Genomic DNA, 24980 nt, shown 5'->3' with positions numbered 1-24980 from the left:
CCAACATTATACTATGTGAATGCCCCACCGTTATAATCAACAATGATGCTCCAACATTTAATATATACAAATTTCCCAACCTTAAAATATATGCTCCTGCTTGAACATATGCTCCAACGTTAATATGGAGTCCCTTGTGATGACTTGGTATTGCAGATTGTAGCATTGATATTGTGAGGGTGGCAGCATTGATATTGTGAGGGTGGCAGCGTTACATGTTTTTCCAGCACCAATGTTAATGTATTAATGCCCAACATTATTGTTGAAAAATGCAACGCTCATCTTGCAATCACTCATCGGTAATGCCGTAATGGGCACAACTATGCATGGAGCTTGGAACCTTTACATGGTTCTGCCTATTTCTAAACAGATATATCATATCATTACACGGCTGCATGGTGTTTTTTGGGGCAAGCAATAAGCCACATATAGAATACCTTCCCAGAACCTTGCAAATGTGTATGGTCCCATTATCCATATGCCCAGCCTGTCAAATGAAGGTTCTGAGCAGAAAATCTGCATAGAGCTTATTGCTTGTGCTTAAGAATTGCCTTATCTTCCCTCAATCTGATACCAGGGAATCGGGATAGCTTCCAGGTGTTTGACTTTTGTCAATCCCCTTGCTTGTGACCTCAAACTAGTACTAAAGTCTAATATCACCTCCAAGTGTCTCTCTCCTTTGTCAATCACCTTCCTTATAAGTTATAACCTCAATCTAAGTACTAATATATGATGCTTCTAGGTGTTTATCTCCTTTGTCAATCAAAAGTTAAAACTAGTACTAATATCAAATTCAGATGTCTATGTCCTTTGTCCAATGTCAATAGCCTGCTGCCTTACTATCATATCATGTTTCCAGGTGTTATCTCCTTAGTTAATCCCTTTGCTTTTGAGGGTCAACAAGTAACCAACATCAAAGTAATAGATGTTGTATAGGTTAGGATATACAGCATTTATTACTCTGCTGCAGGGTGCATGATGTTTATCCTTGCTTGTGATTGTTATTGCTCTTACACTTTTAAAAGCTAGGCTATTAAAAATTTAATTTTCTTTCAAGACCTTTGGATTTTTCTTGTAGAACTTTGTTAAAGTTTAGTCCATTTGTCTTTGAAGAATGAGGATTTGATATTGAGACCTGCACCCATGGAATTTCGTAAATTCGTATTACTTATTAAGTTATTAAGTTACTAATTCCAAATTTTTTTTGGTGCTGTAGGTTTCCTTTTGAGTTAGCCCACTACAAAATACAAATATGCCAAAAAACTTGGACCCATTTTGGGAGTATGGGATCCCTGATGGTGGGACAAATCGTGCATATCTTTCATGCAAATTGTGTGGGGACAAGATGACAGGTGGGGTTACACGACTGAAATACCATCTTGCTAGACTCACTGGACATGATGTTGGCATTTGTCAAGTTTCTAGTCCGGAGCTTATACGAAAAGCTCTTGAGGCAATTGAAGAAAAGGACAGAAAGAAGGAAGAGGCGGAAAGAAACAAAGCTGAACGTGCAGGTAGATCTTTTGGGATATCTTCTCCTGATTTTGATGTTCAGGGTAGTGGCCCTACTGGCCCTAGTGGGAGGGGCTCCACAACTGGCACACCATCACATGCTAGCGCTACTGCTAGTGTGAATGCGAGGTCATCATTTTCTGTTCCACGAACAGGAGCTGGAGCACAACCTGGCATAAAATCGCTTTATAAAAAAAAGGAGAAGCAAGAAGCAGATAGAGTCATGGGGAGGTATATTTTTTGGAGTGACTTACCTCTCAGCATCACAAAAACCAATCCATTTTGGCAATCAATGTGTGATGCTATTGCTGTTGTGGGCCCAGGGTACAAAAGTGCCACATATGAGGAGTTGCGGGGGCCAATTCTTCAAGCAGAAAAACAGGACATCAACTCTAGATTGGCGGAGTTGAAACAGACATGGGAAGTCACTGGATGCACAGTGATGTCTGATGGTTGGACAGATAGGAAGGGTAGGACCCTTCTAAATTTCTTGGTACATTGTCCTAAAGGTACCATGTTTATTAAATCGTTGGATGCATCAGAACATATCAAAGATGCAGCAACGATATGTGAGTTGTTAGATGGGTTCATTCAGGAGATTGGTGTGCAGAATGTGGTGCAAGTCGTAACAGACAATGCAGCTAATTATGTGTCTGCCGGCAGAATGCTTATGGAGAGGCATCCCACATTGTTCTGGACTCCATGTGCAGCGCATTGTCTTGATTTGTTGCTTGAGGATATGGGAAAACTCTCCTTCATCAAGGAGGCAGTTGATATGGCTAGGAGCATCCCCAAGTTTATTTATAACCATGCTTTTGTTCTTAGCCTTATGAGGAGGTTCACTAGAAACAAGGAGTTGCGGCGTCCTGCCATCACACGTTTTGCCACAACCTTTATTACTCTTCAGTCTTTGCTTCGATGTCAGTTCGAGTTGAAGCAAATGTTTGTGTCTGATGATTGGCGTGCTTGTAGATACAGCAGGAGACCTGATGGGAGAGCCATTGAAAAAATGTACTCTGAGACATTTTGGCATAGAGTACAAGAAGCATGTGCAGTTAGCGAACCTATAGTAAAGGTTCTTAGATTGGTGGATGGAGAGAAGCCTGCAATGCCTTATTTGTATGAGGGCATGGATAGGGCCAAGGAGGCCATTCGTTCCTATTATGCAGACAAGGGTTCTGCTGGCCTTAATAGGCTGATGATGTTATGGGATGTGATCGATAGTCGGTGGACAGGGATGCTTCATCGACCCATTCATGCAGCAGCACTCTTCCTCAACCCTGCATTTGCATACAAATGCAACTTTGGTTTTGATGGCGAGGTGATGGCGAGGTGATGGAAGGGCTCCATTCCTGTATTCAGAGGATGGTACCTGATTCTAAGCTTCGTAGCAAAATCAAGCGCGAGGTACAGAGTTATCAGGATTTTGTTGGCCTATTTGGCTTTGATGATGCCATTAAGGAAAGGGCCCTCTTCATGCCACGTAAGTGACAAGTCATCACTCATTAGAAATTAGAAATTTGAATTTAATTATGTTTTAACTTTTAATTTTTTGAATTTTTTATTTCATTATTTTGTTGTAGATCTTTGGTGGCGAAGCTATGGTGCAAGGGTACCAAATTTGCAAAAATTGGCTATACGAATCTTGAGTCAAACATGTAGCTCTTCAGGGTGTGAGCGCAATTGGAGTGTATTTGAGAAAATACACGCCAAAAAGCGCAATAGGTATAACTTTGAACTCAAGCCTTCAGTTGAGCAATTACACTTATTGTAATTTTTAATTTTTAATTTATGACCTTCAAGTGTCAAGAGTCAAGAGTCAAGACTCATTACTTTTTTTGACACTCTTACAGGTTGGAGTTCGCACGCCTCAACGATTTGGTGTATGTGCATTACAACATCCGACTTCGAGTGAGGCAAATAGAATCACCAGTGGATCCAGATGCCATTTCCTTAGACAATATTGATGTATTGTCTCCGTGGAGGGTGGAGTCTCAGGAGCCCATATTGGAGGAGTCACCTTCATGGTTAGAGCCAGTGGCAGATGATCCATTAGAGCAGGGGCAGCAAGAGGAGGACTCGGAGTCAGAGGAGCAGCAGCACTTAGAGGAGGAGCAGGAGGAGGAGGACACTGCGGGAGCATCAGCATCAACACCATCTGCTATAGATATAGGAGAGCATAGCTCCATGCCTATCACTCATTATTTGACATTAGGTGCAGAGGCAGTGTCAGGGCCTTCTACTACTAGGGGCAGGCCTGGCAAACAGCCCATCATGTTTTCCCGTAAAAGGGGGAGAGGGCAGTAGATAGATAGCTGCTAGTTTTATTTGTTATGCTACATGTAACTCATGATGATGAGATACTTTTATTATTATATGTGATGTTATTTTGTATTGGTTCTCCACATTTGAGTCCTTGAATGGACAATTATCAGGGATTAGCACGATTTGGTATCGCCTTTGATATATCATTTCTATTTGACATCATATATATCAGTGTTTTCTTCATATTTATGTGCCAATGTGTTTATTTCATGTTGTTATTGCTTTATATGTTTAAAAATCTGAAAAAAATGAATATATTATGCATTTTTTATGCTTGCTTTTGTTGTTTAAATTCTGAACATGAAGATGTTGCTTTAAAAATTAAAATAGTTTCTTGAGTGTTTGTTGGGCACTGTATAGTTATACTCATTTAATGCCAATTTTTTGTTTTTTTTGTGCCCTAGGTTTGAATTAGTTCACTACAAATGTCAAATATGCCAAAAGCCTTGGACCCATTTTGGGAGTATGGGGAGGCTGTTGGTGGGGCAAATCAGGCATATATATCATGCAACTTGTGTGGGACCAAGATGTCAGGAGGGATTACACGATTGAAATACCATCTGGCTAAACTCTCTGCATATGATGCAGATGTGATGCCTTGTATGGTTTCTAGTGCAGAGGTTATACAAAAAGCTCGTGAAGCAATTGCTGAACAAGACAGAAAGAAAGCTGCTAGGGAGAGGCCAATGGTCTCAGATAGATAGCTGCTAGTTTTATTTGTTTTGCAACTTTTGCTACATATAAGTTTATAACTCATGATGATGAAATACTTTTAAAGTTTTATATATGTGATGTTGTTTTGTTTGAGTCCTTGATTGGACAATTATCACTATCAGGGATCAGCAGGATATGTGATGTTATTTTGTTTGAGTCCTTGATTGGACAATTATCAATTTATCACTATCAGGGATCAACAGGATTTGGTATCGCCTTTGAAGTTTGATGTATCATTTCTATTTGACATCATATATATCAATGCCTTCTTCATATTTATGTGCCAATGTGTTTAGTTCATGTTTTTATTGCTTTATATGTTTAGAAATCTGAAAAAAATGAATATATTATGCATTTTTTATGCTTGCCGATATTTGCCGATATTTTCGCCGATATTTCCGATAAGATATTTTCCGGACCCTCGCCGATATTTTCCCGATACCGATATTATCAACACTGCTTTGGATCATTGGTTGATTGATAGTGGAGCCTTAATGCACTTCATTGGATATAAGGAGGCCTTCTCAATTTGGTTTAAAAGAAGATTAATCTAAAGATCATACTTGGAGATAATGCCACATACCCCGTGAAAGGGATAGGTAATGTCACTCTTCACTTGAATCAAGGTCAAACAATTCATCTACAAGAAATATTGTATGTGTCCGATTTGAAGAAGAACTTGGTATCTATTTCTGTGATGAAAGATGAAGGTTTCAAGGTAGCATTCACCGATGGAAAGGTATGTATTTGGCAAAGAACCCCTAAATATGCATTTACTCTTGGATTTAGGGTTCATGATCTCTATCAAGTTGGAGGAAGTCCTTTGGGAGCATTGGCGAGTAATACTTCTCTACAATGTGAATTATGGCACCGGAGATTTGCCCACCTCCATTACAAAGCCTTACCTAGGGTAAGGAAGATGGTCACAGGTATGCCCGAGTTTAACATGAACCAAGAAGGTATTTGTCAGCGTTGTTAAGTTGGGAAACATACAAAGGGACCATTCCCTTCTAGTGAGAGCAACACAACCAATATTCTTCAATTGGTCCATTCTGACCTGTTTGGTATGTTACCCGTAACATCATTGGGAGGATACTCATATTATGCAATCTTTGTGGATGACTACTCTCGCAAAACATGGATCTATTTCTTGAAGAGGAAGGATGAAGTGTTCAAATGGTTTTGTTCTTTCAAAGCATTGGTGGAAAATCAAACAAGGAAGAAGATCAAGATATTGAGGACCGACAATGGAACCGAATATGAATCAAATGAATTCAATGACTTTTGCAGAGAGGTTGGCATTAAGAGGGAGACAATTGTCCCATACACTCTTGAGCAGAATGGCATTGCTGAAAGGAAGAATCGAACAATCATGGAAGCCACCCATGCCATGCTCCATGATCAAGGCCTACCAAAGTTCTTATGGGGAGAAGCTACCAACATTGTTGTATATGTTCAAAATAGGAGCCCACATCAAGCCTTGGATTTCAAGACACCCGAGGAAGTCTTCACTGGTAAGAAACTTAATGTTTCTCATTTTAGAATATTTGGTTGTCCTGTGTATTTTCATGTGCCTAAAGAGAAAAGGAATAAGTTGGAAGCTTCTGGGAAGAAAGGAATATTTGTCGACTATAGTGAAAATTCAAAGGCATATAGAATCTATGTGCTTGGTTAAAGAGATGTGGAAGTAAGTCACAATGTCACCTTTGATGAAGACACTGCCTTTGGGAAAGTCAGATATCTCCCTATCCCAAGCAAGGACGATGATGATGCTACAGAAAAACAGGATGAACCTCCGACAAATGAGCCTATGCTCGATGTTGATGGCCCGATGGATCTTATTGATCCACCTCCTGGTGATTCCTCTACCTCAAAAAAACGTCCACTATGGCTCAAAGATACTCTCGAAGATGCTAAAAAACATATTGCTCCAAGAGGGAGATTTCGTGAAAGTAAGAAGTTGAACAGATAACAAGGGTACTTGGTTGCTATGAGTACTATCGTTCAAGCTTAACCATGCACGTTTGAAGAAGCTATAAAACACCAAGTATGGAAGGATGCGATGAATGAGGAATATGAATCTATCATGAAGAATGATGTCTGGGACGTGGTGCCTAGACCCAAGGACAAGTCTGTGGTCACCTCAAAATGGCTTTACAAAATTAAACATGGAGCTGATGGAAGTGCTAAAAAATATAAGGCCAGGTTTGTTGCTCGAGGCTTCTCTCAAAAGGAAGGAGTGGACTATGACGAGATATTTGCACCAGTTGCTCAATATACCACTATCCGATCTATTATTGCTCTCGCTGCCAACCAAGGATGGAGCCTACATCAAATGGATGTCAAGACTGCTTTCTTGCATGGCTCGCTTAAGGAGGAAGTCTACTTGGAACAACCTCAGGGGTTCGAAGTACAAGATCGAAGGACACATGTATGCAGGTTGAAGAAAGCCCTCTATGGGTTGAAGCAAGCCCCTAGGGCTTGGTATGAGAGAATTGACAGTTATCTTATGAAGTTAGGATTTACGAGGAGCTATGCTAATCCAAACCTATACTTCAAGGTTGAAAAGCCTCTCATTTTGGTCCTTTATGTTGATGATCTCTTTCTGACCGGTGTGAACCCTCTCATTTATCAATGCAAGAGGGAGTTAACTTTCGAGTTCAAGATGAAGGACCTAGGACTAATGCACTACTTCCTAGACTTGGAGGTCTAGCAAAAGCCAGGCGAGATTTTCCTTTCTCAAGGAAAATACATTGTGAAGCTTCTAGAGAGATGTGGGATGGTCGATTACAAGTTTGTGTCTACTTCAATGGAACTCTACCTTCAAGAAGCTATGTGAAAAAGTGTTGTTGGGCCCGAATTGGCAAACCCTCCCAAGTATCGACAACTTGTGGGGCCTCTGATGTTCTTGGTAAATTCCCGTCTGAATATATGCTTCGTTGTAAATACTTTGGGTTGATTTATGGTTTAGCCTCATCACATACATTGGATCGCTGCTAAGAATCTCTTGAGATATCTTCGTGGCACAATCAACTATGGCTGAGATACACTGCTGAGAATTCAAGGCTACATGGATATTTTGATGTTGACTGGGCTAGCAGTGTGGTGGATAGAAAGAGCACGTCGGGATGTTGCTTCTCATTGGGATCAGATTCGATTTCTTGGATGAGCAGGAAGTAGAAATCAGTTGCTCTAAGCACCGTCGAAGCCTAATATATCGCAGCTAGTATGGCCTGTTGAGAAGCTATACGGCTGAGGAAGCTCTTCAGTGAGTTGTTTGAGCACATGTTGGATACCACTGTTGTTTATTGCAACAACCAGAGTGGGATTCGCCTTTCATAGAATCCTGTGTTCCACAACCACTCCAAGCACATTGATATCAAGTACCACTTTATCTGGGATATGGTACAACGGGGAGCAATAAGGCTCCAACACATCAAGACTGATGAATAGGTTGTAGACATCCTCACGAAGCCCTTGGGGAAGGTCAAATTCTTAGCCTTCCGAGAGAGACTTGGAGTCGTGGAAGGACCCTCCCATGAGGGTCCCACTTGAGTTGGACATTGAGCTCTGGGAGCTCTTGGGGGCTTGGGGTACTTCTTGGAGCTATGAGCGACCATAGGGTGAGTGGTTCACCTTCCCCTATAGGTGCGTTGTGTACAGGGTGAGTGGTTCACCTTCCCCTGTGATACCCCATGATGGTTGACATGTGTGTAGGGTGAGTGGTTCACCTTCCCCTATGATTGATGATATATGCATAGGATGAGTGGTTCACCTTCTCCTATGGTATATGAGCAAGATGAGTGGTTCACCTTCTCTTGCAGATGCCCCAGCATACATCCTACCCATGTAGTTTGGGACTCACGGGAAGTACCTCTCATCTGGCCAATGAGTTGGGAAAGAGGATAGGAACCATAGCACTACATATGGACACATCGTGTATTACTGTACTCCCTACGTCTAGGATGCATGGTGTTCAACAACTTGATCTGGGATCAAGTCTGATTGGGGTTCTACCCCTGATTATGTGCACTGACTTTTGCCAGTGGAGAGCGGCAAGGTCTTGTGACTCACTCTCGATCAATTCTTCTTCATTATCTATATCAGGATTCAGCAAATAAGATAAGATAAGATAATTATATTTATGTCCAACTAATGACCACAAAGTAGGTCAAAGGGACTGTTGAGTACACTGATGTATATACAAAGCGAGAGAACGAAACAGTCTCTTATAAAAGATACAATGCATGAAATAAATCAAAGATTCAATGCATGAAGTAAATCAACATCTAGCCCTAGCGGAGAAGATCCAAGAGCTAATAGGTTTGAGGAACAGACCCATCTGTCCTAACATCTGAGGTTGAATGAATAACACTGAAGAAACTCAACAAAGTCTGTTGGCCCAATGAAGAGTCGATGGCAAGTGCAGATTGTCCACTAAATCGTATCCTGGGGGGGTTCACACACTGTTGAATGCTGGAGGACCTAGTCTGTCTCCCAGGAACGGATCTGAGACGGAACTGTTGTTGAGATCTCGTGTGGCAGGGTGAGGTCCCACGGATCCTCACTGATCTGGAGTCTGGATACGTACTGGTATCAATCGATCTCTTGGTGCCCCTGTTTGAAGGTAGTACCCTAAAAAATGTCGTGATCCTCTGTGTGGGGTCTGGTCTGATGGAAGGCTGGAGAATATGCGCTTGGAACCTAAGAGCCTCCTACATATATAGGGCCAAACATCTCTGATCGGGGTACCTGAAAAAGTCGACGAGGGTCCGAGAATCTCTGAACAAGCAATGACCTTCCTCTGATGTCTTAGTAGACAGGATATCCAAGGATGAAGTGCACCTCGATCTCCACTTCCTGTAAATGACATACCTGGCATAGTCTGTCTAGTCTATCCACTTGGTGGTCTGTCTCTACCCGAAGTCTATGAGAACCTACTTTGAACTAGCCTAGAGGAATGCGAAGAGCATGCATCCAGTGGTGAAACGTATACTGGGGTCTAACAATGAGCCAGTCTCTCAACTCCAAGAAGTGCTTAGCGTAGAAGGCCATCTTTGGGTGCAACCCTCCTGGAGGATTGACCCAGGTGACCTGGACAAACTGCCTGTAGATGTCCTCCCTGATGATCTTGTTTAGCTCCTGTCTAGTAGGTAAAAGGTGACCAGGAGCATCTAAGGAATATCGGAAAGGAGGGAGACGATCCAACTGAATTCCCACTAACTCTAAGAGGTTTGAAACTCCTCTAAAGCAACATCTAGCTCGGCCTGAGGGAGTAGAACAGGCAATAGTCTTAGAAGAGCAATATGCCAAGTAAGGATAACTATCCCTACTCTTTATCGAGTCTGCCAAGCCTTGGACACGATGCAAGAATGAAATCAATCTGAAGACCGTCTCAAGCCGAAAGGGCTGAGCTCCAAACTCGGCAAGGATGATGTGTTGCGGCACTGCCAGTTTGCACCTAACGATGCGGTGGAGAAGAAGAATTTGGACTCTCTCAGCTAAAGCCCAGTCTGACTCAAGTAAAGACGGGCCCCAAATCTCCAAGCCATATAGAACAGTGGGACGAATCAAGGTGTCCATGAGGCTCATCTTGGACGAGATGTCCTGGAAGTGATGTCGAAAGCACTGTCTCTCGAGAAGGGCTAAGGATCCATATCCTTTGTTGATCCAAGGCTGAAGCGTTGGTCGCAAACTGAAGCGAGGACCTGAGAATTGCACCCCCAAGTAAGTATACGTGTTGGTGATCTCAATCTCCTCCCCTCTTAATAGAAAGTGAAGGTATGAGGTTTTCTTCACCCCATTGAAGATCATAACCTTGGTTTTACCTAGGTTGACCATCAACTGTCGATGGTCACAAAACAGAGCTAAGGCATCCAGCTGCCTCTGTAATCCTTCTAGGGATGAGAAGAGGAGGACCACATTGTCAGCAAAGAGTAGAATAGATATCAGAACCTAGTGAAGAAGGCAGCCATCAGTGTCATGGATATGCTCGTGTAGAAATGCTTCCAACTCATCAATATAGATCCCAAACAGGGTAAGGGACAGTGGACAACCTTGTTTAACCCCAATAGTGCTTCAAATGAAATCAGACATCCCATGGGCTGCGTGAAGACGACCAAGAATGGACTCATATAGGCGCATAATAGCGGTCAACAGGGTTGGAGACATGCCAATATCTCTAAGTCTCTGGAGCAAGGCCTCCCTCGAAATAGAGTCAAAAGCTTTTCGAAAATCTACAAAACAACAATAGACTTTCGAAGAGCAATGTCGTGCCTCCTCAATCACGGTGCGAAGGATGAAGATGTGGTCAATGGTCTAATGATCTGGTCGAAAACCTGCCTACCCCTAGCTCTAAGTTGTCTCTGCTCAAGGTCACTGGAGAGCTTCCTATGTAGAACAGTAGCATACAACTTCGAGAACATGTGACCCACCATGATCGTTCTGTAGTTATTGGGATTTGAGTTGTGTTAAAATTGGCAACCAGGGCAAAACTTCATGTGGGTCATCTTATTCATGGCTGATAATATTTTTATTAGATTCCTCTCGTCGAGAGGTGTAGGATTGATATAAAGATCATCCGATTCCGATAAGTATTCATGGAGATATGAATTTATTTTGATTATGGAATTATTATCAAGCTGACCTACAACTCATGTAGGCTCAGAAGCCCAACAGTCGCATATATTCACCCACCAACGTTGTGTATAAATATAAGAGGACTTTTCCTCATTTGGACTCATTCATCTCATCACATCTCTCTCTCTCTCTACTGCGTAGAAATGAGTCTCTTCTCTACTGCACTGAAATGGGTCTCTCTCACACACGTGAAGCCGGAAGCTGTTGAATTTGAAGCTGCAATTGCAGAAGTAAAGATTGAATTGCGTGGCCTAGAATATCTCCTCTTTGGAACTGCGTTGTAGGTTCATCTGAACCTCCTCTGAAGGACGCAACTTTTGGTGGTGGAATGAAGTCAATCTGACGAACGATTTGCAAGATATCGACTGCCCTAGTTTGAAGCCGGAAACTGCTGAATTTGAAGCTGCAACTGCAGAAGTAAAGATTGACTTGCATGGCCTAGAAGATCTCCTCTTTGGAATTGCACTGTAGGTTCATCTGAACCTCCTCTGAAAGCCGCAACTTTTGGTGGTGGAATGAAGTCAATCCGACGAACGGTTTGCAAGATATCGTCTGCCCTAGTTTGATAATGACGCCGCTAATGCTGATGCTATTGATCTAGGGTTTGCTACTGCTGATATGAATCAGATTTATTGTACTATTTCTCTCTGCTGAATTATTGAAGATAAAAGAAGATTTGATCAAAGGGTTTCCCCACACATTGTGGGGTTTGTCCCTGGCTAGCCGCCACATCTTGTGTCTCTTGCCTTGGCTTGTTTTCTGTCGATCGTTTAATGTTCTATCTGCACTTTACTTTATGTAGATTGCTAATCTTTGGAATATAATAAGGAAAAGAAGTAAATTGTTATAAGCATAGAACATACCATAACTTAACATGGTATCAAAGCTGAGGTGAAGACAAAGCCCGAGCAAGAGAAAGAGCAATCATCGAAGAGAAGATTGGCAATGCTATCCTAAAAGAACTATGGGGTCCTCAACACTCTTTCCTGCTGAAGACAAGCTCCGTGAGAAAGCTGACTATCACGGATGGAAGATGTCTATCGATCTAACCCTTGAGAATCAAGCAGTGTTGGATCATGTGAGAGGCAATATTGTTGAGCCTCCATCAAATGCATCCGCTGTTGCCTGGAACAAATGGAAAAATGGAGAAGTCAAAACAATAAAAGATCATCCGGGACTCTATCGATAAGCACTTGGTGGCCTACATCTCTGAACTGGACACCTCTAAGGAAATCTACGATAGACTGGATTACCATCTGAATGGTACGTGTTCAGGATTACTCTTTTGAACTATAATGTAATTCCTGGTTTCAAGGAATTAATGGCTAGATGCATTCAAGAAGAAACAAGGGAAGAAGTGCAAGAAATGCCCATGCCTAAAGGTCCTCCTGTTGCCTTTTCTTCTCATGCTAAGAAAAGAAATAATTCTGAGACTAAATCAAAAGGAAAGTCTGGACCTAAGGCTAGAAGAAAATGACGATGTTACATTTGCGATAAAGCAAGTCACTATGTATGAGATCATGAGCATCATGATGAATGAGATCATGGACATAAAGGGCAACATGAGATCATGGACATATAGGACAGCATGATGATGATGCACACTAGTTTGAGCAGCATTATGATGGATAAAATCATGGACATGGGCAGCATGATGATAATCATGATTAGAGCAACATGGTACAATATGCAGTGGTGCAACTAGAAATACCTCTGATCGTAATCAAAGGAATGACAAATTCAACAACAAAGGTAAGAGGAGAGCTGGGAATCAAGGAAGAGGACAAGCATTCAAGAAGGCTAGAAATTCTAGGATGTATTAAATGCACCTGACCTCAAAAGGAACCTAGTGTCTTGGCAATGGAAGACAGAGGCTACAAGGTAACCTTCAGCAATGGCAAGGTATGTATATGGAAAAATAATGTTAAAGATGCTTTTACTCTTGGGTTTAGTGTTGATTCATTATATCAGGTCGATGGAAGTCCGCTAGGTGTCATGTCTTGTGACACAACTCTTTAGTCTGAACTTTGGCATCGGAGGTTTGCCCACCTTCATTACAAAGCTCTACCCGATGTAAGACAGATGGTAACAAGGATGCCCGAATTCCAAGTAGAGAAAGAAGGTGTATGTCCGAGATGTGCCAAAGAAAAGCTCAAAAGGGGACCATTCCCCTCAAGCCAAAGCAAGACCTCCGATATATTACAATTGGTTTACTCAGGCATACCTGAGGTTGGCATTAAGAGGGAGACTACTAAACCACATACTCTTGAGCAGAATGGTGTGGTGGGAAGGAAGAACCACACGATGATGGAAGCTGTCCGGGCCATGCTACATGATCAAAGACTTCCAAAGTTTCTATGGGCTGAAACTACAATCACCGTCGTATATGTACAAAATCGATGCCCTCATCAAGCATTGGGTTCCTAAACTCCTGAAGAAATGTTCACCACCAGTCAAAGGGAAGTCGTGATTAGTCATGATGTCACCTTTGACAAAGATATGGCTCTCAGCAAGGTGGACAATCTGTTGACTTTGAGTAGCTCTCAAGAAGCCGACACCAGGGAACCGAAAGAAAAGGATGATGAATCAATTCCTGATGTAGAAGAACCAATGGATCCGATTGATCCTCATCCACATGAGCCTTCCTCTTCTAGGAAGAGGCCTTCATGGCTTAGGGGGATACTTGATGATGCTGAAGGACATGCTGCACCCTGAGGAACCTTCCATCAAAGTAAGAAACTTAACAGGTATCAGGGATACCTGACCATCATGAGCACGATCATACAAAATGAACCTTCATCATTCTCAGATGTCATCAAGCATTAACTATGGAAGAATGCTATGACCATAGAATATGAGTCTATTATGGAGAATGATGTTTGGGAAGTAGTTCCCAGACCCTGGACAAGACAATTGTTACTTCAAAATGGCTTTACAAGATAAAGCATGCAGCAAATGGAAGTATGGAAAAGTATAAGGTTCATTTTGTTGCTCGTGGTTTATCCCAGAAGGGAGGTATAGACTATGATATTTGCACTTGTTGCCAGAAATACGACCATTCGCTCGATCATAGCCCTTGCCGCTTCACAAGGATGGAACCTACATCAGATGGATGTCAAGACTGCGTTCTTGCACGGCTCGATCAAAGAAGAGGTCTACGTGGAGCAACCCGAAGGATTTGAGATTTATGATCGAAAATCTCATGTATGCAGGTTGAAGAAAGCTCTCTATGGGCTGAAGCAAGAACCCCGAGCATGGTATGAGAGGATCGATAGCTACTTGATGAAGCTAGGATTCACTAGGAGTGAAGCCGATCCTAACCTTTACTTTAAGGTTGAAGATGACAAGCCTCTCATACTAGTGTTGTATGTGGATGACCTCTTTCTAACAGGTGAAAACCCTCTCATTCACAAAAGTAAGAGGGAGATGGCTTCTGAATTTGAAATGAAGGACCATGGACTTGAAGTGTGGCAGAAGCCAAGGGAAATTTTCCTATCTCAAGGAAAACATGCGGTAAATATATTGGAAAGATTCGGTATGATGGACTGCAAGCCTGTGACTACCTCGAGGATCTTCACTTTTAGAAGTTATATGGTAGTGATGTCGGACCAGACTTGGGAAATGCCTCTGAGTTTCAAAAACTCATTCGCATTGATGTTCTTGGTGAACCTTCGTCCGAACATGTGTTTTGCAGTTAGCATTGTGAGCTCATATTTGGTTGAGCCTCACTGGATTGATGCCAGGAATCTTTTGAGATGTCTTCAGGACACAATCTCTCATGGATTAAGATACACTGCCGGAGATGTGAAACTACTTGGATATACTGATGTTGATTGGGCAGGCAATGTGGTGGACTGTAAGAGCACTTTCGGGTACTGTTTCACCTTGGGATCTGCTTCGATATCCTGGATGAGCAGGAAGCAGAAGTCGGTGGCTTTGAGCACCGCCGAAGCAAGATATATTGTTGCTAGCATAACCTCGTGTGAGGCAGTCCGGTTGCAAAATATCTTCAGTGAGTTGTTTGGATTTACATTGGATACCACTGTGATTCTCTGTAACAACCAGAGGTGGGATTCGATTATTGAGGAATCCCGTATTCGTCAATTGCTCCAGCAGATAGACATCATCTGGGATATGGTAAGCCAATGAGCAAGGAAGCTCCATCACATTAAGATGATGTACAGGTTGATACACCTTGTCAAAGCCCCGAGGAAAGATCTAATCTGTGATTTTCCCAAACGACTTGGAGTCGGCAAGAAACCCTTGTACAAGGGTCCTGCATGTTGCATACATTGAGCTCTGGGAGCTCTAAGGGCTTGCGGTTCCTACCGGAGCAACATATGACCACAGGGTGACTTACCCTCCCCTGGTGGTGCACACTGGAACAAGATGATTCGCTCTCTTGTGGGACAAGATGATTCGCTCTCTTGTTGAATAGGATGATTCACTCTCCTGTGTAGCAGGATGATTAGTTCTCCTGTGAGGCCTGGATTGATGTGTTCTCCATGGCAGCCTGGATTGATGTGTTCTCCACGGCGATTGTAGCAGGATTGATGTGTTCTCCTGTGAGGACAGGATTGATTAGTTCTCCTGTCGAGGCATCCTACCCATGCAGTCTGGGACTCACGGGAAGTACCTCTCATCTGATCAATGAGCAGGGAAATGAAGTTAGGGACCATAGTAGTACCGATGGACGCATTGTTGTATCTACCGTACTCCCTACGCTAGGATGACCTCCATTGATCTGGGATCAATGATACTGGTCTAGGACCAGTGGTAGGAGTTGTACCATACTATGACGCTGACTTCGGGTCGGTTGAGACTGGTCTGGGACCAGTGGTACATACTCCGAGACTGACTTCGTGTCAATGCAGTACTGGTCTGGGACCAGTGAGAGTGGTACATACTATGACGCTGACTTCGGGTCGGTTGAAACTGGTCTGGGACCAGTGGTACACTCTCTGAGACTGCGATACTAGTCTAGGACCAGTGGTAGGAGTTGTACCATACTAGGACACTGACTTCGGGTCAGTTGAGACTGGTCTGGGACCAGTGGTACATACTCCGAGACTGACTTCGTGTCAGTGCAGTATTGGTCTGGGACCAGTAAGAGTGTTACATACTATGACGCTAACTTCGGGTCGGTTGAGACTGGTCTGGGACCAGTGGTACACTCTCTGAGACTGCGATACTAGTCTGGGACCAGTGGTAGGAGTTGTACCATACTATGACGCTGACTTCGGGTCAGTTGAGACTGGTCTGGGACCAGTGGTACATACTCCGAGACTGACTTCGTGTCAGTGCAGTACTGGTCTGGGACCAGTGAGAGTGTTACATACTATGACACTGACTTCGGGTCGGTTGAGACTGGTCTGGGACCAGTGGTACACTCTCTGAGACTGCGATACTGGTTTGGGACCAGTGGTAGGAGTGGTACTTACTATGAAGCTGACTTCGGGTCGGCTGAGACTAGTCTGGGACCAGTGGTACATACTCTGAGACTGACTTTGAGTCAGTATGATACATCCTCGATCATTTCTTCTTCTTCATAATTCGGACAAAAGCAGAGCAGAACAGAACAATGCAAGAGCAGAGCAGAACAGAGCAAAACAGTACAGATCAGTGCAGGGCAGAACAAGACAAGGCAGAATAGAGCAGAGCAGGGCAAGGGTCAGGCTGTACAGGGCAGTGCACTTGATGGATGAATAGTAACGACCGATAGACAGATTGCAGATGAAGTTCTCCATGGTTGAGAGGGAGTGTTAAAATTGGCAACCAGGGTATATATATATATATATATATATATATATACCGAAATATAGTTTTTTATCCATATTAAATTGCAGGTTGCAGCTTATCTAATCAAATTAAAATATAATTACTTCTCAAAGTTGATAGTTCACTTTTAAAAAAATAAATAGAATAAATAGAATCAAAGGTCACAATAATCTATCACTGTCATATATGTGTTTTATTTGTGGTCTCATAGATCCGTTAGAGTCTGTAGTGGATATTACTAGAATTTTTCAGTTTTAAATTTTAATTCAATATTTAGTTTATGGATCCAATCCTTGTCAATAGGTTACATGAGAATCGAGATCAATTGACAAGATTATATAATCTCTTGCTTCGGCAGCTAATGACAAATTCTGGTATACAAAAATAGATTTGTCTTGAACTTGAAGGGTTGAAGATAGTAATTACATTGCTTTGATTGTTAGATTTTCTATTTCAAGATGAAGTGTGTTATGTGTTATTTACGGAAATCACAGGAATAGTCAGTTGATAAAACTTTCTATAGATAAAGTATATTAGGGAATGAAGTGCTATAGAGATGGCTCTAGGCATTATTGAACAACAATAATAATCTAATTGTAAATTTTCTTTGATTCCCATAATTGCTAGCACCAAAAGTCTACTTTACAACACGGAATGTAGAGCGAAAAAACAAGCTCAGTTTTCCTGTAGGACCAGTGTGTTTCTTTACCGTTGTACATTTTGTAACTTACAATCCGACGATCACGATATGTAGTGATCCGACGGTTCACTCTCACCTCGGTATTACCGACACTTGATCCGTGGCTTGACACCCGATTGGTCCATGAGTTCTATTTAAAGCGCATGGAGGGTCATTGTTCGGGTGATCCGTGCATGAGAGAAGCTTATGTAAATTTTCATTCTTTGATTAATAAATTGCCTGTAGTACCCACGTTGGGACAGGCCGTGGACTGTTTCCCTCCTTGCACTCTGAGGGTTTTAACCACGTCAAAAATACTGGTGTATTGATTTGAGATCTGGTTGTGAGCGGTGTCCTTTTGGTATTCTTTCTGTGGAACTTACCCTGTAAATTCCTACAGAGAGCACCAAACTGAAGACATATTCATGCTTGTTATTCCAATTAACTATGGCTTAAACATTTCTCAACATCTAAGCCAAACTGATACCCCGACAAGGTTCACGCTGTAGAAATTCCTATCCCTCGAAGGCCAAGTTCATAGAATCTAAATTCCCACGTACATACATCAGGTTTACAAAATAGTCTTTAGCCTCTATATGCCAGGTTCTAAGAGTTAAGGCATCCCAATACCTAGGCTAGGTTCATGTCAATTCCCATGACCTCACACCTTGTTATAAAAGAAATTTTCCAGATAGCATACGCTAATTATAAGAGTCAGATTGAAAAGTACCCATGCCTGATTAATAAAGTAGGGTTTGACAGTATCTATGCCAGGTTCGGACTCAGTAATAATTTAGCTTTACTCTGAATGCTTTGAACTGCTACAGCAAAAGGTGCCTCATGATGTCACGAGTATGCTTTAGAAATTTTAAAGTTGTGAATTGGCAGGGAGGAGTGCCATTGCATGCTGTTTCTCACAGCTGATAACGATTTTAATATACCATTCGTTTGACAAAAATAAAGAAATGCACAGATAAAACACGGGTTCCGGTTTAGGGGTTCCCGTACATATTCAACCTGTCGAAATACGTTAGGGCAACGTATTCTACCAACCAAATACGCGTTTTCTAAATTCAGGACACAACATAAAACAGAGAATACGTATTCAATTTTTCAAGACACGTTGAAAATCGTATTCGACACGTATTAGGGCCGTTTTCGTGTCCAATACGTAAAATACGGGACACGGGACCCTGGGGGACGTGTCCTGTGACTTACGTTTCATGTAACATATTCTTAAGGGATAAATTATCCCCCTCCATCTCTGAAACTCTTGCAAAGAGGGTGTGTATTTTTAAACGGAGCTGCTTGTTTTCAGTTTTGAGAAATTCCATTTTCCACAGCATTTGTTTTACCAAGGCTGTTGAGAATCAAAAATCGAACTCCGAGCTGACTACCACTTGCTCTTGCTGGTTTTCAACAGCTAATAATTCAGCAAGGCTAAACATGTCATCTTGGCACAATTCGTCTTGTTGCACGAATCCAATCCCTGGATTTGGAACCCATTCTTTTGTCTCTGTCTATTCCTCAGCAGTAAAATTCATCAAAGGATTTAGAGAAAACCCGTCTACCGCCATCTTGGTATTAGAGTCACTATCAAATTTAGTGGGCAGATTCCGTCAAACACTTGACGTGCATCCTCGGGCTACCTGTTCCGTTTCAGTAATCTGCCCTGCTCCTCACTGCTGCTCTGTTGTTGCTATCTGCTGCCTGTTCGAGGAACTCTGCCTGTCGCTGTCTGCTTGCTATCCGTTGCCTCTGTCTACTATGGTAAGTAACCAAATCAACTGTTGTGCCCAAGAATGTTGTCGGTTTGTGTACGATGAGCATCTAGGTGGTGCGCACAAGGAAAGACCAGTCGACCTTCAATTCTGGTGTTGGACTGCTATGGCTGCCCAGCATGCGCCCTAAACTATGCCTAGTCTACCTTAAAAACAGATCGGCCCTTCACGCTTCGGTTGACTGTCTACAAATGACACTTGCTCCTTGACGGCGGCGACTGAGTGACTGAGACTCGCTCCTCCTCCAAATGGTGCTTAGTCAACCTTCAGATTCTGGCGTAGCCTATGCGCTTGATAGCAAGTCGGTCTCTTGAGGGCCACGTTGATTGCAGGGGCCTGCGGTCTCACTGAAGGCCTACCTGCATAAGATATGGCCTGACGGCCTTACCACATCCACCGATTGGCTGCTCAATCTCAAACCCTTGTGAAATGTGCTGATCAAGAAACGTAACTCTGATATTGGTAGAGATGGTACATGATCGATGGTCTAATATTGGTAGGTGGAATTCTCCCTAGTTGAGAGGGAGTGTTAAAGATGGCAACTAAGGCCAAATTCTACTTTGGACAACTCATTTGATGGAGATATTTATTGCATTGAATTCATCTTTTCGAGAAGACCAAAATCAACCTAAAGATCGCCCAAATCAGACAAGGAGAAATGTGTTTTTGAAGTGAAGCCCACACATGTGCAAATTGTCAAGGTCTGCCACATCATCATGTAGGTTCATGAAACCCAATGGACATGTCTCTTAGAGTCTTAACCCCCAACGACTTGTATAAATAAGAAAGACCTCCAACTTCATTTGGCACCTCATCAACTCATCTTTTTCTTCTCTCTCCTCATCTAATTGGTTTGACTTTGTACAGCTTATTGGGCAGCTCTTCTTCTCTCACACGTGTGGCTGAAAGAGGACAAGATCTGTTGCAGGGTTTGACCAGCATTGACCAGGGCTGTTTTGACCTCCTTTGACTATGTTTTTTATGCCAGAATTTCTGTTTTGGAGGGCCGCATTAATTGGCACAGAAACCGAGGCTTTTTGGGCATGTTGACTCAGCTGACCGCAGGCTTGAAGTGCAAACTTTGACCAAGTTTGACCGTTGTTTTAATCACTGTTTTGGGCTGACTTTTATGTGATGGTTTTGAAAAGGAGAGTACTTCCAGTGTCGTTTTTGTTAGCACATTAAAGGAAGGCCCAAATTTTATAATTATCTCAGGTCTATCTGCAACAGCTCAACTTAAAAGGAGCTGGAAGATGTTATTTTGCAGCTGCCTTACTGCTACAGGAAGGTATTGGAGAATAACGCTCCAGTATATAAATGTAATAGGCTATTATTTAGGGATCCTCTACTAGAGTATAGGCAGCTCATGTATAAGTCCTGTTAGGAATGATTAGCTGTAGGTTGATGAGTTAAAAAAGGGAAGTTAGTTGCTGTTGGAGTCTTTCGGTAGAACTCTACTACTGTGTTTGTACATAAATGTATGTAAATGGATGTATCTATGAACAGATTATAGTGGAGTATTTTGTGTGCATATGTCTCAGGACAAGGTGTGAAGATACTGTGTATATGCCATTCTGGTGTAGAGAATATAAGAAGCCGCATAGAAGCCCCAATCTGGAAGTCCGAGGAGAAGAGGCCGGGTAGCAAAAAGAAATCCCACAAGAGAATAGCAGCAGCCCACGACTATCATAAAAAAGCATGGGAAGAACATTTGCCCGATTTGCCCTAGCTGCTCAGAATCAAAGTAGCATAGGTGTGTGTTATCGTTGTTAGTTTATGTGTGCAAAAAGTATACAGAAAATGGAAGAACCTTTATTGGTAGATTACTGAAAATGTGAATTAGGAAAGGACGCTGAAGAGAAAAAGATAAGACACAGCCGTGGAGTCTGAAGCTGAGGGTTGCATTTTAAAAAGATTGCCATCACATCCACAATGGAATCATTAGCGACTCGCTCATACTTTGACTGTGAAGGTTGGCAGTTCGAAGGTGGTTATAAAAGGGCCAATGGTGTAATTCTCATGTTCGTCAAATACATATTGCAGAATGGGTGGTTGAAGAGAGACGTTGTATGAAAGATTGTTTTACTGCTGCAGCAAATAAAAAGAAATAGCCAAAAAAAGGAGGCTACATACATATAAGTTTTATTTTGGTCATCTGGTATTTTGATATAACGACATAGCATATGAAACGCAGAATGAATACGATGTAGAACAGAGGATATGATTTCTTAATGTGAAGAGGATGAATCTTCCAGGACGGAGGAGGAATCTGAGAAGCTTTAGCCCAATATAAAATTGGTGTACAATAATTCGGGCATACTGGGATATGGGGATTCAAGAATATCAGATTCGGGAACTTGGGATTTAGAAGAATAGGAACTTGGGAATTTAGAAGAATGGGAACTCGGGAATTATACCTTTACAGAGGGATAAGACATCTTGATGGAGAAAAAGCTGATAAAGATGAAGATTTCGATTTATGTTTTGGTTGTCAGTCGGTTTATCATTGACATTGTAGCTTTAAGTAGGGATGTTGGAGAATAACTCTCTAATACATAAATGCAATAGGCTATGATTTAGGGCTACCGCATTGGAGTGCAGATAGCTTATGTATAAGTATTATTAGGAACGATTAGCTGTAGGTTAATGAGTTAAAATAGGGAAGTTAGTTGCTGTTGAGGTCAGGAGTTCCTCAGTAGAACTCTAATACTGCGTTTGTCAATAAATGGATGTATCTATAAATAGATTATAGTCAAGTCTTTTTGGATTCATACCTTTGTTTTCGTATTGCTGCATTTCACATTTTGTATCAGAAGGGCATTGCATTTTCAAGTAAATTGATAAAAAAGGCTCTTTTTGCCAACAAAAAAAAATGACTAGATTTAATTTAGGGAGCTTTACACAACCCAATTAAAGCACCTCTTTCCCAGGCTGCTTGAGCGTCCTATCAGCGTACATCTTTCGGAAACCTATATCTCGAAATTGATATAAATAGGTTTTAGAAAATCTTAATTTCTCATATATAACACTACAGTTACCACATGGGAAATCCTTCGAGTAGATGATGAGATGCTTCTAAGTATCAGGGTAAGTGTGATTTTTAGTTGGAATTATCTTGAGACTAGTTGTAAACAGAATGGCGGTGTCCATTTGAATCTAAAATCGATGCAGAAAACGGCTAAAAAGATTAGATTCCTCCAATTTTCTGCGTTCAGAAATGCAAATTAGGTTTGGCATACGCATATTACATTAGGTTTTCCCAATGTCAAAATGTTATGAAATCCATACCTTCGGAATCGTTCTGCTCAGAATTGAAAATCCAGTGTTCGAATGAGTTCTTCTGCAACTGTCTGCGAATAAAAGCCAGTCAGTTTTCTCTGTAGATATATCTGTTGGCTCTGTCCCTGTTTACCACGAGCATGGTTCGGCAGTCACTGGTGGGAATAAGAATATTATCAGTAACCGCGAACTTTAGCTGTTACCATGTGAACAACATGCAGTTAGTGAAGTGGTAGCATATTATGCTCAACTAAGCAGTGTCCTCCTATCTTTAGCTTGAGTCCAATTTAGGGATTAAGCTCGCGTTCATCGTCGTCCTCTCGTTGGTGCGAAGTAGTGAATACAAATTTAGTGTGAGAATATGATAATAAAAATATTTCAGTATAAGAAAAGAGAAGAGAGGTATCAAAACTTATGGCCTACTTTTATTATAGCTTCACCTTCATCCTCATCTTCGAGTAAATAAAATATTAATCTTGTAATTAAGATATTTTCAAAATTTATAATGATGTAATTGAATAAAACATTATTTTATATTAAATAATATATATATATATATATATATTTTGTTAAAGTTTGGGATATGGTTTAATTGGCGATTATTGTATTATAAAGTATTATGTAAATTATGAGATTCAAGATTCAAATCTTTCATGAGTCAAGTTAACCAAAAAAAAGATGTTAAATAGAAGTTAGGAGGGTCTTGGAAGATGTCACTTATGTAAATCAAATATGAAAAGAAATACACGTCTCATCTTTCTATATCTCTTCGCTAAGTAAGCATGGATTGAAATCGAAATATCTAGAGGGTTGAAATTAAAATGGCAAGGATACTAAATTGAAGTTGGCTTAAAAAATTAGCATAAGGGCAAAGAAACAAAAGCATTTAAAGCCTTGTCCCTCGTCATAGCTTAGAGAGGTTGGATAACAATAAATGCAAAAATATTTGGAAATAAGGACACTTTTTGCTTCAAATGTGCATTTCAAAGTTTGAATATCATAAGTACATTCCCTCAATTATTATATGTCCCTCAACCTGCATGGATTCCAACACAAATATTGATACTCATGCCATGTGGGCATTTTTCAACAAAGCATACCAAGAAGCTCCACCCAAAGCAGCAAGAAGAGTAATCTTCCTCTCTAAAATCACACCCTCTGCTTCAAAGTTGACACTAGCCAGTTATTAAACAACCAAAGTTATGCAGGAGCATCTCTTCTAGTCAAAATGTTAGTTGACCTCAAAAGGGTCTTTAGTATACAAGAGGAAGTTAGGTTCCTCACAATAATTTTATTTTGAAATTTTGAGTTATTTTCTTAAGTTAGATTGAGTTTGTTGGGAGGATTGATGATCATATCCCTTGTTTCCACATAATCAAACTAATAAATATGTTTCACGTAGCATAGTTGAGTGAGTTTGAGGATTTAGGATTTTGTTTAGATATCCCTAAAATTAGTAGATGTGATGGTATCGTGTATAACAAACTTTAGAGTGTATTTAGAAAATATAGCATTGAACACACAAAAAAAAAAGAGAATAGGAGATAGCAAGAGAGAGCATAAAAATAAAAAATAAAATCAATGAAAAATAGATTTTTTAGTTCTTCTTGTTCAATCATATTACGGTGAAAGTCCTTTGTTCATTCTCTGTGCATATATTATGTTTTGTAATAAATTTGAATCATGATGAGAAATTATCCTTTGTAAACTTGTCTATTCAAGCAAATACATTGGAATTTGGGGTTTTCATACCAATAAGGTTTTAAATTGAACCAATGCTCTAATATTAGGTATATGTACATTGTTTCATGTTCCACAAATAATCAAGTTCCATCAAAATCAAGGTATCATACTTGATCAAGGTTTCCAGTATTACATTGATGTATATTGTCGCTAGTTTAAAGAAAAGCTTATGAGGTGTCTAAATTAAGATTCTGTTGTAGAGGTTCAATTACTATAACTTTTCAAAGCGACTGTAATTCTATTCTTTCAATATCTAGTGAGCACCCAGTCTTAGCGCAGAGTCATATGGAGAATGGAATCTCTTCGTATAATCACTATGGATTAAGCCTGTGATTAAAAGTCCTAGTTACATAAGAGATCATGATTTAGGTTCAAGTGTTGATTGTCAGGGTTGCGAGAAGTGCACACTAAAGAAATAAAGAGCTCGAATCAGGAAAACAAAGGTTCAATACACAATTGGATGTGCAGAAGAGTAGGGAATCATCTACGATAAAGTAATAAAAGTGATCAAGAACCATTGTGTGAAGGAA

The 24980-nt window shown here is 41.1% G+C and overlaps 1 protein-coding gene across 4 annotated transcripts in view; it reads right to left on the bottom strand.

Annotated features, from left to right (window-relative positions):
* The window catches only part of LOC149168193 (phosphoglycolate phosphatase), a 242752-nt gene extending 219688 nt beyond the window's left edge, over nt 1-23064 (bottom strand). Inside the window, exons 1-2 of one of the 4 annotated variants that reach the window (XM_089428158.1) lie at nt 22717-23064; nt 22348-22397 (exon numbers count right to left, since the gene is read on the bottom strand). The gene's annotated coding sequence lies outside the window, so the exon portion shown is untranslated. The remainder of the gene's footprint in view (nt 1-22347; nt 22398-22716) is intronic. The other 3 variants (XM_089428161.1, XM_089428157.1, XM_089428160.1) reach the window with 3 other exon arrangements.
* Nucleotides 23065-24980: the final 1916 nt, after the last annotated feature.

The sequence above is a fragment of the Pinus tabuliformis genome, chromosome 4_2, assembly GCF_031772625.1.
Source record: "Pinus tabuliformis cultivar Carrire ecotype Pingquan chromosome 4_2, CPIR1, whole genome shotgun sequence".
NCBI classification, from domain to species: domain Eukaryota; kingdom Viridiplantae; phylum Streptophyta; class Pinopsida; order Pinales; family Pinaceae; genus Pinus; species Pinus tabuliformis.
This window is presented reverse-complemented; position numbering and strand designations above follow the sequence as displayed.